The sequence below is a fragment of the Oncorhynchus clarkii genome, chromosome 16, assembly GCF_045791955.1.
Source record: "Oncorhynchus clarkii lewisi isolate Uvic-CL-2024 chromosome 16, UVic_Ocla_1.0, whole genome shotgun sequence".
NCBI lineage: Eukaryota > Metazoa > Chordata > Actinopteri > Salmoniformes > Salmonidae > Oncorhynchus > Oncorhynchus clarkii.
Window position 1 is genome coordinate 57,081,183 of NC_092162.1, and position 14,736 is coordinate 57,095,918.

The 14,736-nt window shown below is 45.7% G+C and overlaps 1 protein-coding gene across 1 annotated transcript in view; it reads right to left on the reverse strand.

Annotated features, from left to right (window-relative positions):
• LOC139368797 (IQ motif and SEC7 domain-containing protein 1-like) overlaps positions 1 to 14,736 on the reverse strand; it is a 242,159-nt gene that overhangs the window by 133,002 nt on the left and 94,421 nt on the right. The gene's annotated exons all lie outside the window — the stretch shown is intronic.

Sequence of the window (14,736 nt, forward strand, 5' to 3'; positions counted from 1 at the left end):
TCCCTGGTCTCCATGGAAACAGGAGAATGTGTTGGAGGTAGGGCTCATAGTCTCTCTCTCCCTCCTCTCTCTCCCTTTTCGTGGAATCAATGAGTTTCTTTCCGCTGCATCCCAAACTGATGAGGCTTTTAAGACTAATGAGGGATTGTGCAATTAGTTTGTCAGGTAAAGCCTGTTAATTAGACTCTATAGGAAGACAGGGTATCTGCTTCGTGGCTCTGGAGAGTGACGGCTGGGAAAAACACCTCATATGAGAGACAAAGAGAGAGAGAGAAGCCCTTTGAATTGACTTGAGCCATAACAAAGGGCAGAGGCAAATGATTTCAAAGGGCAGCCAGTGAGCACAGCCTAGCCATAACAAAGGGCAGCCAGTGAGCACAGCCTAGCCATAACAAAGGGCAGCCAGTGAGCACAGCCTAGCCATAACAAAGGGCAGCCAGTGAGCACAGCCTAGCCATAACAAAGGGCAGCCAGTGAGCACAGCCTAGCCATAACAAAGGGCAGCCAGTGAGCACAGCCTAGCCATAACAAAGGGCAGCCAGTGAGCACAGCCTAGCCATAACAAAGGGCAGCCAGTGAGCACAGCCTAGCCATAACAAAGGGCAGACAGTGAGCACAGCCTAGCCATAACAAAGGGCAGACAGTGGGCACAGCCTAGCCATAACAAAGGGCAGCCAGTGAGCACAGCCTAGCCATAACAAAGGGCAGCCAGTGAGCACAGCCTAGCCATAACAAAGGGCAGACATAAAAAGCTGGCTGCCAAAAGAAGGCAGGCAGAGTGACCACTGCATTATGAAAGAAGCAGCGACAGAGCTGTACTTCCTCACTAATTGCACAAAATAGACAACCATTAGAGAACATAACTTCCCCACATTTTAATTTAAAATTCAAAGTTTCAAAAAACGCTCTGATGAAGAAAAGCTACCAATCCTACTAGTAGAGGACATAGAAAGCTGTAGGTAGGCAGCACACTACATAACAGCCTGTCACAAGATGACAGTTAGTGACAATTGCAATAGGATGAGGAAGAATGTGTATTATTTTATTGAGTCCATTATTTAATTTCACCCCCATATTAACATTGTTACTGGATCATTCTGTTGATTTCCATAACATGGTCATTTTCTATTGTTAATACTTGTTAATGACTCTTTTTATAATGTAACATTGTGCTTTGGCACAATGTATCAATACTGTATGTCATGCCAATAAAGTACATTGAAATGTAATTGAGAGAGAGTGGAAGATTATAAAACATCTACGAGTGAAGAATGAGTGTATGTGCAATTCTTACAAGGCTGGTGACTTATGTTCTTTGTTCAACACAGGAAACAATTATCCATCAAATATTGAGGTTACACAGCCGTTGCATCATAGGGGAGGGTGGTAGAGCACATTCAAAAAGAGTCTTAGATCTATAGGAACATCTGCAATATATATTCAATACTCATTCATGTAATGATGGAACTCTTATGCACAGCACATCCATTTCACAAATAAGCCACCTCAATAATGTAAGCGACACACACATCAAAGTGTTGTCTATTAAATCTGCTCTTGGGGGAAAATGGGTCTATACTTACCAAACCACATACAATAGCAGACTGGGGACTAGGGAGGGCTGGGAACTAGGGAGGGCTGGGGAGCCTCGACATGGGTATTATTGTTGACCCCCCTATAACTCCTCTTCTCCCCCCTATAAATTCTCTACTCCCCCCTTATAACTCCTCTACTCCCCCCCTATAACTCCTCTACTCCCTCCTATAACTCCTCTACTCCCTCCTATAACTCCTCTACTCCCCCCTATAACTCCTCTACTCCCCCCCTATAACTCCTCTACTCCCCCCTATAACTCCTCTACTCCCCCCCTATAACTCCTCTACTCCCCCCCTATAACTCCTCTACTCCCTCCTATAACTCCTCTACTCCCTCCTATAACTCCTCCACTCCCCCCCTATAACTCCTCCACTCCCCCCTATAACTCCTCTACTCCCCCCTATAACTCCTCTCTCCCCTCTATAACTCCTCTCCCCCCTATAACTCCTCTACTCCCCCCTATAAACTCCTCTACTCCCCCCCATAACTCCTCTACTCCCCCCAACTCCTCTACTCCCCCCATAACTTCTCTACTCCCCCCTATAACGCCTCTACTCCCCCCTATAAAGCCTCTACTCCCCCCTATAACTCCTCATAACTCCTCTACTCCCCCCTATAACTCCTCTACTCCCCCCTATAACTCCTCTACTCCCCCCTATAACTCCCTACTCCATTCTATAACTCCTCTCCCCCCTATAACTCCTCTACTCCCCCCTACTCCCCCCGTAACTCTACTCTACTACCCCCCCCCCTATAACTCCTCTACTCCCCCCTATAACTCCTCTACTCCCCCCTATAACTCCTCTACTCCCCCCTATAACTCCTCTACCTCCCCCTATAACTACCTCTAACTCCTCTACTCCCCCCTATAACTCCTCTACTCCCCCCTATAACTCCTCTACTCCCCCTATAACTCCTCTACTTCCCCACCAATAACTCCTCTCCCCCCTATAACTCCTCTACTCCCCCCTATAACTCCTCTACTCCCCACCAATAACTCCTCTACTCCCCCTATAACTCCTCTACTCCACCTATAACTCCTAACTCCCCCCTATAACTCCTCTACTCCATTCTATAACTCCTCTACTCCATTCTATAACTCCTCTACTCCCCCCTATAACTCCTCTACTCCCCCCTATAAATTCTCTACTCCTTCCCGTAACTCCTCTACTCCCCCTATAACTCCTCTACTCCCCCCTATAACTCCTCTACTCCCCCCTATAACTCCTCTACTCCACCTATAACTCCTCTACCCCCCCATAACTCCTCTACTCCCCCCTATAACTCCTCTACTCCCCTCCTATAACTCCTCTACACCCCCCCTATAACCCCTCTACTCCCCACCATAACTCCTCTACTCCCCCCCATAACTCCTCTACTCCCCCCCATAACTCCTCTACTCCCCCCCTATAACTCCTCTACTTCCCCCCTATAACTCCTCTACTCCCCCCCATAACTCCTCTACTCCCCCCCATAACTCCTCTACTCCCCCTATAACTCCTCTACTCCTCCCTATAACTCCTCTACCCCCCCATAACTACTCTACCCCCCCATAACTCCTCTACTCCCCCTATAACTCCTCTACCCCCCCATAACTCCTCTACTCCCCCCATAACTCCTCTACCCCCATATAACTCCTCTACTCCCCCCTATAACCCCCCTCTAACTCCTAACCCCCCCTACTCCTCCCCCTTTCTAACTCCTCTACTCCCCCCTATAACCTCCCCTACCCCCCCCTATAACTCCTCTACTCCCCCTATAACTCCCTCTACTCCCCCCTATAACCCCACACCTCCTCTACCCCCTCCTATAACTCCTCTACTCCCCCCTATAACTCCTCTACTCCCCCTATAACTCCTCTACTCCCCCCTATAACTCCTCTACTCCCCCCTATAACTCCTCTACTCCCCCCTATAACTCCTCTACTCCCCCCTATAACTCCTCTACTCCCCCCTATAACTCCTCTACTCCCCATATAACTCCTCTACTCCCTCCTATTACTCCTCTACTCCCCCCTATAACTCCTCTACTCCCCGCATAACCCCTCTATAACTCCTCTACTCCATTCTATAACTCCTCTACTCCATTCTATAACTCCTCTACTCCCCCCTATAACTCCTCTACTCCCCCCTATAAATTCTCTACTCCATCCCGTAACTCCTCTACTCCCCCATAACTCCTCTACTCCCCCCTATAACTCCTCTACACCCCCCCATAACTCCTCTACTCCCCCCTATAACTCCTCTACTCCCCCCTATAACTCCTCTACTCCCCCCTATAAAACTCCTCCCTAACTCCTCTACTCCCCCCTATAACTCCTCTACTCCCCCCCTATAACTCCTCTACTCCCTCCTATAACTCCTCTACTCCCCCTATAACTCCTCTACTCCCCCCTATAACTCCTCTACTCCCCCCATAACTCCTCTACTCCCCCCCATAACTCCTCTACTCCCCCCTATAACTCCTCTACTCCCCCCTATAACTCCTCTACCTTCCCCTATAACTCCTCTACTCCCCCCCCATAACTCCTCTACTCCCCCTATAACTCCTCTACTCCCCCCTATAACTCCTCTACTCCCCACCAATAACTCCTCTACTCCCCCTATAACTCCTCTACTCCACCTATAACTCCTCTACTCCCCCCTATAACTCCTCTACTCCATTCTATAACTCCTCTACTCCATTCTATAACTCCTCTACTCCCCCCTATAACTCCTCTACTCCCCCCTATAAATTCTCTACTCCTTCCCGTAACTCCTCTACTCCCCCCTATAACTCCTCTACTCCCCCCTATAACTCCTCTACTCCCCCCTATAACTCCTCTACTCCCCCCCTATAACTCCTCTACTCCCCCTATAACTCCTCTACCCCCCCCCCTCTAACTCCTCTACTCCCCCTCTAACTCCTCTACTCCCCCTATAACTCCTCTACTCCCCCCTATAACTCCTCTACTCCCCCTATAACTCCTCTACTCCCCTCCTATTACTCCTCTACTCCCCCCTATAACTCCTCTACTCCCCGCATAACCCCTCTATAACTCCTCTACTCCATTCTATAACTCCTCTACTCCATTCTATAACTCCTCTACTCCCCCCTATAACTCCTCTACTCCCCCCTATAAATTCTCTACTCCATCCCGTAACTCCTCTACTCCCCCATAACTCCTCTACTCCCCCCTATAACTCCTCTACTCCCCGCATAACCCCCCTATAACTCCTCTACTCCCTCCTATTACTCCTCTACTCCCCCTATAACTCCTCTACATAACCCCCCTATAACTCCTCTACTCCATTCTATAACTCCTCTACTCCATTCTATAACTCCTCTACTCCCCCCTATAACTCCTCTACTCCCCCCCTATAACTCCTCTACTCCCCCCTATAACTCCTCTACTCCCCCCTATAACTCCTCTACTCCCCCCCTATAACTCCTCTACTCCCCACCATAACTCCTCTACCCCCCCCATAACTCCTCTACTCCCCCCCTATAACTCCTCTACTTCCCCCCTATAACTCCTCTACTCCCCCCCATAACTCCTCTACTCCCCCCTATAACTCCTCTACTCCTCCCTATAACTCCTCTACCCCCCCATAACTCCTCTACCCCCCCATAACTCCTCTACCCCCCCATAACTCCTCTACCCCCCCATAACTCCTCTACTCCCCCTATAACTCCTCTACCCCCCCATAACTCCTCTACTCCCCCCATAACTCCTCTACCCCCATATAACTCCTCTACTCCCCCCTATAACCTCCCTAACTCCTCTACCCCCTCTAACCCCCCTCACTCCTCTACCCCCTTTCTAACTCCTCTACTCCCCCCTCTAACCTCCCCTACCTCCCCCCTCACTCCTCTACTCCCCCTATAATCCCTCTACTCCCCCCTCTAACCTCCCCTACCTCCCCCATAACTCCTCTACTCCCCCCCTATAACTCCTCTACTTCCCCCCTAACTCCTCTACTCCCCCCCATAACTCCTCTACTCCCCCCTATAACTCCTCTACTCCTCCCTATAACTCCTCTAACCCCCCTCTAACTCCTCTAACCACTCTACTTGCCCCCCTCACTCCCCTACCCCACTGTAACTCATCTACTCCCCCTAACCCCTCTAACCACTCTACTTGCCCCTCTAACCCCCCTCTAGCTCCTCCAAACCCCTCCTCCCCCTCTAACCCCTCATTAGAGGGTGTCTGTCTAGCTGTTCTTGTCAAAACAGAGCTTGCTCCGCTCTCTAACTAACACCATTTTCTATGGGTGGGGTAGTGAGATCCATTTTATTTCCCACTGAGAGCAGAGCTGCAAGCCCAAGACAGGATGTTGGTAGACAGTGGCAACGAGAGGAGATGTGCGCTAAGCACATCACACTCCTCACGACGCGGACAACATTCTCTATACATGTAAACATTCATGTACACACACACACAAACTAAGCACCATCAATCACACAGCACGTTTATCCACTTTACTCTATTTTCACACCGTCTCATGGCTCTCAACCATTGGCCTATTCTTCTTTAATGAAGTGGTCCATTTTGATATAACGGTGTGTCAGTGTGTGTTGTATCAGTCCTCTCCTGCCAACCTCTGCACCCCCATCCCTGTTGCCATACAGTACAGCCTCTCTGTGCCCAGCTGGCCTGGTGGATGAGACTGGGCACTGACTCTGGCAGGGGTATGGTGCACTGAGAGCCTGCCAACGCACGCACGCACGCACACACACCTACAGTGTGCAGGTGCAGCAGCAGTGAAGGCTTTAACCATCACAGGAAGTGCATACTGATGAGTCCCAGCCTAATTGCCTCATCCCTGTTCTCTGTGAGAGAAGCAGCGAACTGCAGAGCCTTCTTAGTCAACGAGATCCAAAAGTGTCAGGAAATGGCTCAGATGGTGGATAGATATGGTGCAGAATGCTAATAGGCTGGCCCCTGGGCAGATATCTTCATCTGGGTTTTCCTTTCCACTGCTGAGAACAGACATTAACAGAGAACAACGAGAGGATTTAATAGAGAGATACAGAGAGAACAGACATTAACAGAGAACAACGATAGGATTTAATAGAGATACAGAGAGAACAGACATTAACAGAGAACTACAAGAGGATTTAATAGAGAGATACAGAGAGAACAGACATTAACAGAGAACAACGAGAGGATTTAATAGAGAGATACAGAGAGAACAGACATTAACAGAGAACAACGATAGGATTTAATAGAGATACAGAGAGAACAGACATTAACAGAGAACAACAAGGATTTAATAGAGATAGAGAGACCTAAACTCATCCTAGTCTAAATGTCAGCGCTTCTATCTTATTCAGCTATACCAGAAGAAACTAAACACACATAAATCAATGACAAACTGATAATGCCTAAACAATGTCTTGGACTAAAAGACAGGGAGCTGGTTCTATGCTTCTGAACAGGTCCAAACCAAAGTGATAATCATACCTTAATAAAGCGAGAATAGCCTGAGTACTGGATTGACAGCTAACAAAGCAGAGCTCTAATCAAACCCATGCTTTACATGGAGCATAACTCTAGCCATACATAGTTTACGGTTACTACCTCCTTATATTATATATTACTACCTCCTTAAAGCCTTGATTCTGACTGGCTGATGGGCGTTCTATAGCTGTACATTACTCACACAGCTGAACAGTTATAGGGCCTAGTGTCTGAAATTGTGGCCTTGAGTGAGCTTCAGTCCAATTATAGAGAAGACAGCACTGCACCCCACCTTACTGCAGTACACAGCAGCCTATGTGAACATTGGCACATGTTGTTCATTAAGGGTTTATAAAACATTAATGAGGCTTCACAGCAAAGACACCTTCACTTTCAATTGGGACACACAGCATCTGGATGTGGTGGACTGGGAGGTACTGCTTACCAACATTATACAGTATGTGATGCTAAACATAAGCTTTATTTATTTCAATGCGCCATCAGTATAGTGTTGAGCTAACACAGCAGATGCCTTCTGTGGAGTTCTGGTCTAGCACTGGAAGATTAGTAGTGGTATTGTGTTGTGGTGTAGTGCAGTGGACTGAGCTTTATTGTCCCATACCTGGTGCCTTGCTGATTGTGTTATGTTGTTGTTGTGTGTTGACAGCTGCTGTGTGTGTAGACAGCTGAATGCTGATGTGTGTGTCTGTCTGCCAGTGGGAAACTGCCTCATTTAGATCCCCAGTTTACTGAGCTGCACCTCAGGGGGCCTGAGTCTGGCTGGGATGTCTCGCCCAACACAGGGAGAGGCACAGAGAGGACCTGGGAGAGAGTCACATCACACCTCGCTCTCAGTGTTCCGAAGGGCACTGAAGGATGAGCTGAGAGATAACAGCTGTTTGAGAAGGAATCTACAAAAAATTTCCAAACACAATGAGATGAGAAAATGATATGGATTCTAAATTCAGCCATCATTATCCATACTAAACACCCAACCCAGTTCTCTTGGAATGGAAATGAAAAGCCTTTATTTGAATCATCTCACCACTGACCCATTGCAGCCGATACAATACAGTATATTGTGTTGAAATAAGTCATGAGATGAGATGCCATGTGCACAAAGGATTTCAATGGGATTTCATCCCATTTCATTCCAAACCAGTCGCTCTTTAGGACACACAGGAGACTGAGCAGAGGACCGACATGAACCAAGGGAACACAAGAAAACAATTCTCGGGAGAGAGAACGGTTTTGTAATGTTACGTGTAATGCTCCTCTAACGCTTGCGCGTCCAGTTTCCCGTTAGATAGGGGAACGTTCTATGTATCTGTGTCGGACATGAGTCGGTAATGGTCATGTGATGAGGTAGCCCCGCCTGCGAACTTCAAAAGCAGTGTCTGCCCTCAGCCCAAGAGGGAATTTTGTCTTGGTCTAAGATGTTGAGACCCGGGTTCATATTCCACGTGTTACATAGGCTGGTAGCAAAAACCACCGGAGAACCTATTTAGCATGTTTTGGCATTAGAGGAGAATATTCCCTTATTGTCAAACAGAACTTATCCAGAATGTTCTAGAAACGTTTCATTGGAAAGTTTCAAGAACCTTCCTTAGTCCAGTGGAACTTTGATTCCTTGCACAATCAAATGAAACATGCTCATATCACCACAAGATGGCAGTACTTTAACGTTGTTGGATCGTTCTGGGTCCAAATCTGCTCAGCCAGATATTACTTACAGACGGCATGGTGGAATGATCAATACCAATCCTGAGGGTGTGAAAATAACTTTCTCCCAGCGGAAATTACACTGGTACCCACGAGAAAACAGAAATGCACACTGTACATAGCCATATGACATTTGAAATGTCTCTATTCCTTTGAAAAGTTTGTGAGTGTAATGTTTACTGTTCATTTTTAATTGTTTATTTCATTTTTTATTATCCATTTCACTTGCTTTGGCAATGGAAACTCATGTTTCCTAAGCCAATAAAGCCCTTTGAATTGAGAAAAAGAGAGACCTGGGTCTGAGCAAAACGCGTAAGACGGCGAACCCAGATCGTGGAGACGATAACAAACATTTTTACCTCCCAACACATTAGAATGTTGCAGTCCATTGATAAGAGAAGATGAAGTTACAAGGCGATGTCCACTAAGCATAGACCTGTTTTATAACAGTCAGCGATTTCAGTAGAACCTCATTGAGATGGCGTACAGCAGGGATGGGCATCTGGAGGCCCTTAACCCACCCCGCAAAAACAAACGATAGAACACACAAGGTACAATTTCAAAATGTGGTTATGCATCAGCAGTTTCTCTTATGTTATTCACTGACAGTCCCTCAATTAACCCATGTCAGCTAACATTTTTAGATTGGTAAATGAGTCTAGTCAGCTATCTAAACCTGTGGTAATAATGGTGGAATTACAGACCAGGGGCCCTCAATGATTTTGTAAGTCACTCTCACTCTCACATTAACATGGCATAAGACCAGGCAAAATGTTAGAATTGCAGGAAATTAGCTGTAAAATAAATGTTTTTCTATCCGCCTCATGACAAAATGTGTAGAAATGCATCAAACTTGCTTTAAAACTGAAACATTTTCTCTACACACAATGGCAAAATGGCCACTGCAGCCCCCCATTAGGAGTTCAGATTTTTTGTGGCCCCTACCACCATCAAAGTTGCCCATCCCTCCAAAATAAAAAAATATAAGAACCACCATATTGTTCCACAACAGCAGCCTATTTTTCTGACCTCGCCAATTAACATCACCAACTGGAAAAATGGAACTCTGTGACTGCAACCTTTCACATCTACTCAGGAAGTGAGAAGGTGCAGCATTTATTTTTATGCTGTTTTTGATCATAACACCCCTTCTCTCTGTAACACAGGGCAGGGTGTGGTGTGTCAAAGCTCTCTCTGTCAGCAGATAGGCTCTCTGTCTAGAGCATCTGTCATCCAGAAACCAGCTGTTCACTTTGTAAGCCAAATGAAGCACCGTTTCCACTGTGACTGAAGTACAGTCAAATTCCCTGCCTTCTCCACCGGTCTTGTCTTGGAGTCCCTACGGAATAAGATGTGATGCTAGGGATGAAGTGGAAAATGATGATTCTAGCATTGATATAGTATGCAGGGCTGAAGGCTCAGGCATGGTCATAACAGTATGCAAAGTGTATCAGTTGAAGTGTGGATATACAGAGGGTTATAACATATTTACACATGTATAAATATGCACACACACACACACGTCACATAAGTTGTGCTATCATAAACCTGTGTTTTATATTCAGTAGGAACTACTGCATTCCTCTGTCGTGTCACACTGCTTACTGCTTATATACAGTAGTGGAGTTGACTTTCCATGCATAGAGAGAGCCTAATCCCACTGTGATAAGCTGCACTCAACTCATACTCTGACGCATTCATCCTACACATTCAAATCAACAGTAGCTTAGAACCCACCAAGCATCAATCTAACAGCTCTCCCCAAATCAAACTCACACCCATATCATATCCCCCTCCTTTCTTAATAAAGCCTAAAAGGCTGTTTAGAAGAACAAGCTGTTTCTCATATTTACAGTTTAATAATGTGCAGACACCCTCCGATCTAATTCCCCTAGGGAGGGGAAAGCATTTAATACCTTCAAGAGCATCTGTCTTGTCCCCTCCCGCCCTAGCCCCAGAGCTCAGGCTGTATCGGAGCGGTGATACTGAGCTATCAGGCAGGAAGATCAGAGGCATCATGAGACCCTTTTGCCAGATAATGCAGAGGCATGAAAATTATGACGTGATAAGCTTCGCCTGAGATTAAAATCTCCCACTATATCAACATACACTACATGACCAAAAGTGTGTGTACACCTGCTCGTCGAACATCTCATTCCAAAATCATGAGCTTTAATATGGAGTTGTTCCCCCCTTTGCTGCTATACCAGCCTCCACTCTTCCTGGAAGGCTTTCCACTATATGTTTGAACATTGCTACGGGGACTTGCTTCCATTCAGCCACAAGAGAATTAGTGATCTCGATAAACCATTTCTGTATGGACCTCGCGTTGTGCACGGGGGCATTGTAATGCTGAAACAGGAAAGAGCTTCCACAAACTGTTGCCTCAAAGTTGGAAGCACAGAATCGTCTAGAATGTCATTTTAACGTTAAGATTTCACTTAACTGGAACTAAGGGGCCTAGCAGGAACCAAGAAAAACAGCCCCAGACCATTATTCCTCCTTCACCAAACTTTACAGTTGGCACCATGCATTCGGGCAGGTAGCGTTCTCCTGGTATCCGCCAAACCCAGATTTGTCCATCGGACAGCCAGATGGTGAAGTGTGATTCATCACTCCAGAGTCAAATGGCGGCAAGCTTTACATCACTCCAGCCAATGCTTGGCATTGTGTGCGGTGATCTTAGGCTTGTGTGCGGCTGCTCGGCCATGGAAACCCATTTCATGAAGCTCCCGACGAACAGTTATTGAGCTGTTGTTGCTTCCAGAGGCAGTTTGGAACTCGCTAGTAAGTGTTGCAACTGACGACAGACAATTTTTACGCACTACACGCTTCAGCACTCGGCGGTCCAGTTCTGTGAGCTTGTGTGGCCAACCACTTCACGGCGGAGCCGTTTTTTTGCTCCTAAACATTTCCACTTCACAATAACAGAACTTACAGTTGACCGGGGCTGCTCTAGCAGGGCAGACATTTGGCAAAATTATTTGTTGGAAAGGTGGCATCCTATGACGGTGCCATGTTGAAAGTCACTGAGCTCTTCAGTAAGAACATTCTACTGCCAATATTTGTCTATGGAGAATGCATGGCTGTGTCCTCAATTTTATACACCTGTCAGCAACGGGTTTGGCTGAAATAGCCGAATCCACTAATTTGAGCACACATACCTTGTACATATAGTGTATCTCCCACTATGTTGTTAATTAATACTGTGAAAGGAAAGCCTCAGTTAAGAGAGAGGTGTGTGTGTGTGTACAGTATGTATGTATGTATGTATGTACAGTGCCTTGCGAAAGTATTCGGCCCCCTTGAACTTTGCGACCTTTTGCCACATTTCAGGCTTCAAACATAAAGATATAAAACTATTTTTTTGTGAAGAATCAACAACAAGTGGGACACAATCATGAAGTGGAACGACATTTATTGGATATTTCAAACTTTTCTAACAAATCAAAAACTGAAAAATTGGGCATGCAAAATTATTCAGCCCCCTTAAGTTAATACTTTGTAGCGCCACCTTTGGCTGCGATTACAGCTGTAAGTCGCTTGGGGTATGTCTCTATCAGTTTTGCACATCGAGAGACTGACATTTTTTCCCATTCCTCCTTGCAAAACAGCTCGAGCTCAGTGAGGTTGGATGGAGAGCATTTGTGAACAGCAGTTTTCAGTTCTTTCCACAGATTCTCGATTGGATTCAGGTCTGGACTTTGACTTGGCCATTCTAACACCTGGATATGTTTATTTTTGTTTGGTGTTTGGTGGTTCCAAACATCTTCCATTCAAGAATGATGGAGGCCACTGTGTTCTTGGGGACTTTCAATGCTGCAGACATTTTTTTTGTACCTTTCTCCAGATCCGTGCCTCGACACAATCCTGTCTCGGAGCTCTACGGACAATTCCTTCGGCATCATGGCTTGGTTTTTGCTCTGACATGCACGGTCAACTGTGGGACCTTATATAGACAGGTGTGTGCCATTCCAAATCATGTCCAATCAATTGAATTTACCACAGGTCACTCCAATCAAGTTGAAGAAACATCTGAAGGATGATAAATGGAAACAGGATGTATCTGAACTCAATTTCACATCTCATAGCAAAGGATCTGAATACTTCTGGAAACAAGGTATTTCTGTTTTTATTTGTAATACATTTGCAAAAATGTCTAAACCTGTTTTCGGTTGATCATTATGTGTAGATTGATGAGGAACATTTTAATTGTATTCATTTTAGAATAAGGCTGTAAAGTAACAAAATGTGGAAGGGTCTGAATACTTACCCAATGCACTGTATGAGTGTGTGTGTGTGCGCGCATGTGTGTGAGAGTGTGTGCGCATGTGTGTGAGTGTGTGTGCGCATGTGTGTGAGTGTGTGTGCGCATGAGCGTGTGTGTGTGTGTGTTTCATCCTGGGCCTTTTGGGAAAACAAGATTGATGTCACACCTGATCACATCTCAGGATGTTACAACTGTGACATGTCAATTGGCATCTGCGCTTCTTTTCATCACCACGAAAAGGACACATTTACAGCTATCACACCCTTCAACCCTCCCTTCGCCTCAAGTTAATACCCCATCTTCACCGTACCATTTAGAACACATTTCAAAACACTTAAAATATACTGCTTAGCATGTCTGTATCCAGGTTCCATTATATACCCTCTATTACATTATCCTTAGAGGCTGTAGACCTGGGGTGGGCAAACTTTTCGGCTCGAGGACCACATCGGGATTTCTAAATTCAACAGAGGGCAGCACGTCATTGTTTGGGACCGATTTGTTCGTCAAAACCGATTTGCGAGCCGGGAAAAGGGCAGTTCTAGGGGTCCATTATAATGTCTACATACTTTCGAACTGGTTTTAGACATTCAAGAGAGGCCTGGATTTTTTTTTTAAACACAATCCCCCCCTCCAAAAAATGTAAATGATATACACTGAGTATACCAAACATTAGGAACTCCTTCCTAATATTGAGTTGCACCCCCCTGCTGTAGACGCATTTAGACATATGACAACATTCACTCTTCCCTGGGTGGGAATATAAACGCCACCGGCCATGACTAGACGGAGTTCCTAATGCTGATAAGTGATCAGGCTTGATAGCCGACTCTCGCTATTGTGAGTACAACCCTGCTCACGGTGCTGTGGTTCACTGAGCCCTCCTTCCAGCTGCTAGTCCTTAAGGGCAGCAGTGTGTAGTGCTGCATAGTGCTGTGGGCTCAATACAACGCTAATAGACTGTCACAGGACGTCACAGTTAGTATGACAAATTCCCACCATTGAGCTAGACGCACATTACAAAACACTCCAGTTCTCCTCAGAGTGACACGGTGAATATGTGGTCAGGGATCAGTCAGGAATACAAAATATAACTTTTAATGGAGACTTAATAGATATCTTTTTTTTAAAATATCAATTAAACTGTTACACCGCATCAAAAGACAAAAACATTCAATCTAATTCCTTCAGTACATGAACAACCATAGTTCTTTCTATGCCACATAATTCAAACTCAACTACTTAGTTGTGTCTACCTCTCAACGACCAGTTGGTAGGTTCATCATTATAGCAGCAACCCTGTAGATTCCAGCCAGACAGAGAGTGACTGAAGGCCATAGCAGCACTCCAGGACCTACACTACTTATATAAACGTGTTAATGTGTGTAACCTTGTATTATTATCAAGGTGCTCTGAGAAGCCATTGGCATGGTCCTCACTGATTTAGATCAAACGCGAAGAAAAACAAGTTGAAATTACCACTTGAACAGCTGTCAGAACATCTGCATGTTTAAAGATGTTCAGTAAGGTCAGCTATAATTGCTTCTCTAAGCACAGTGTAGGTGTCCTTTATACAGTATTACATTAGGAAACATTTTGTAGCCGGTAAAGCAGGTTGTATTTGAACATTGGTCATCCAGGAACATGCTATTTGTGGCGATGCAGCTGTTGGAGTGGCTCTCACATGATGGACACCTGCTAGGGA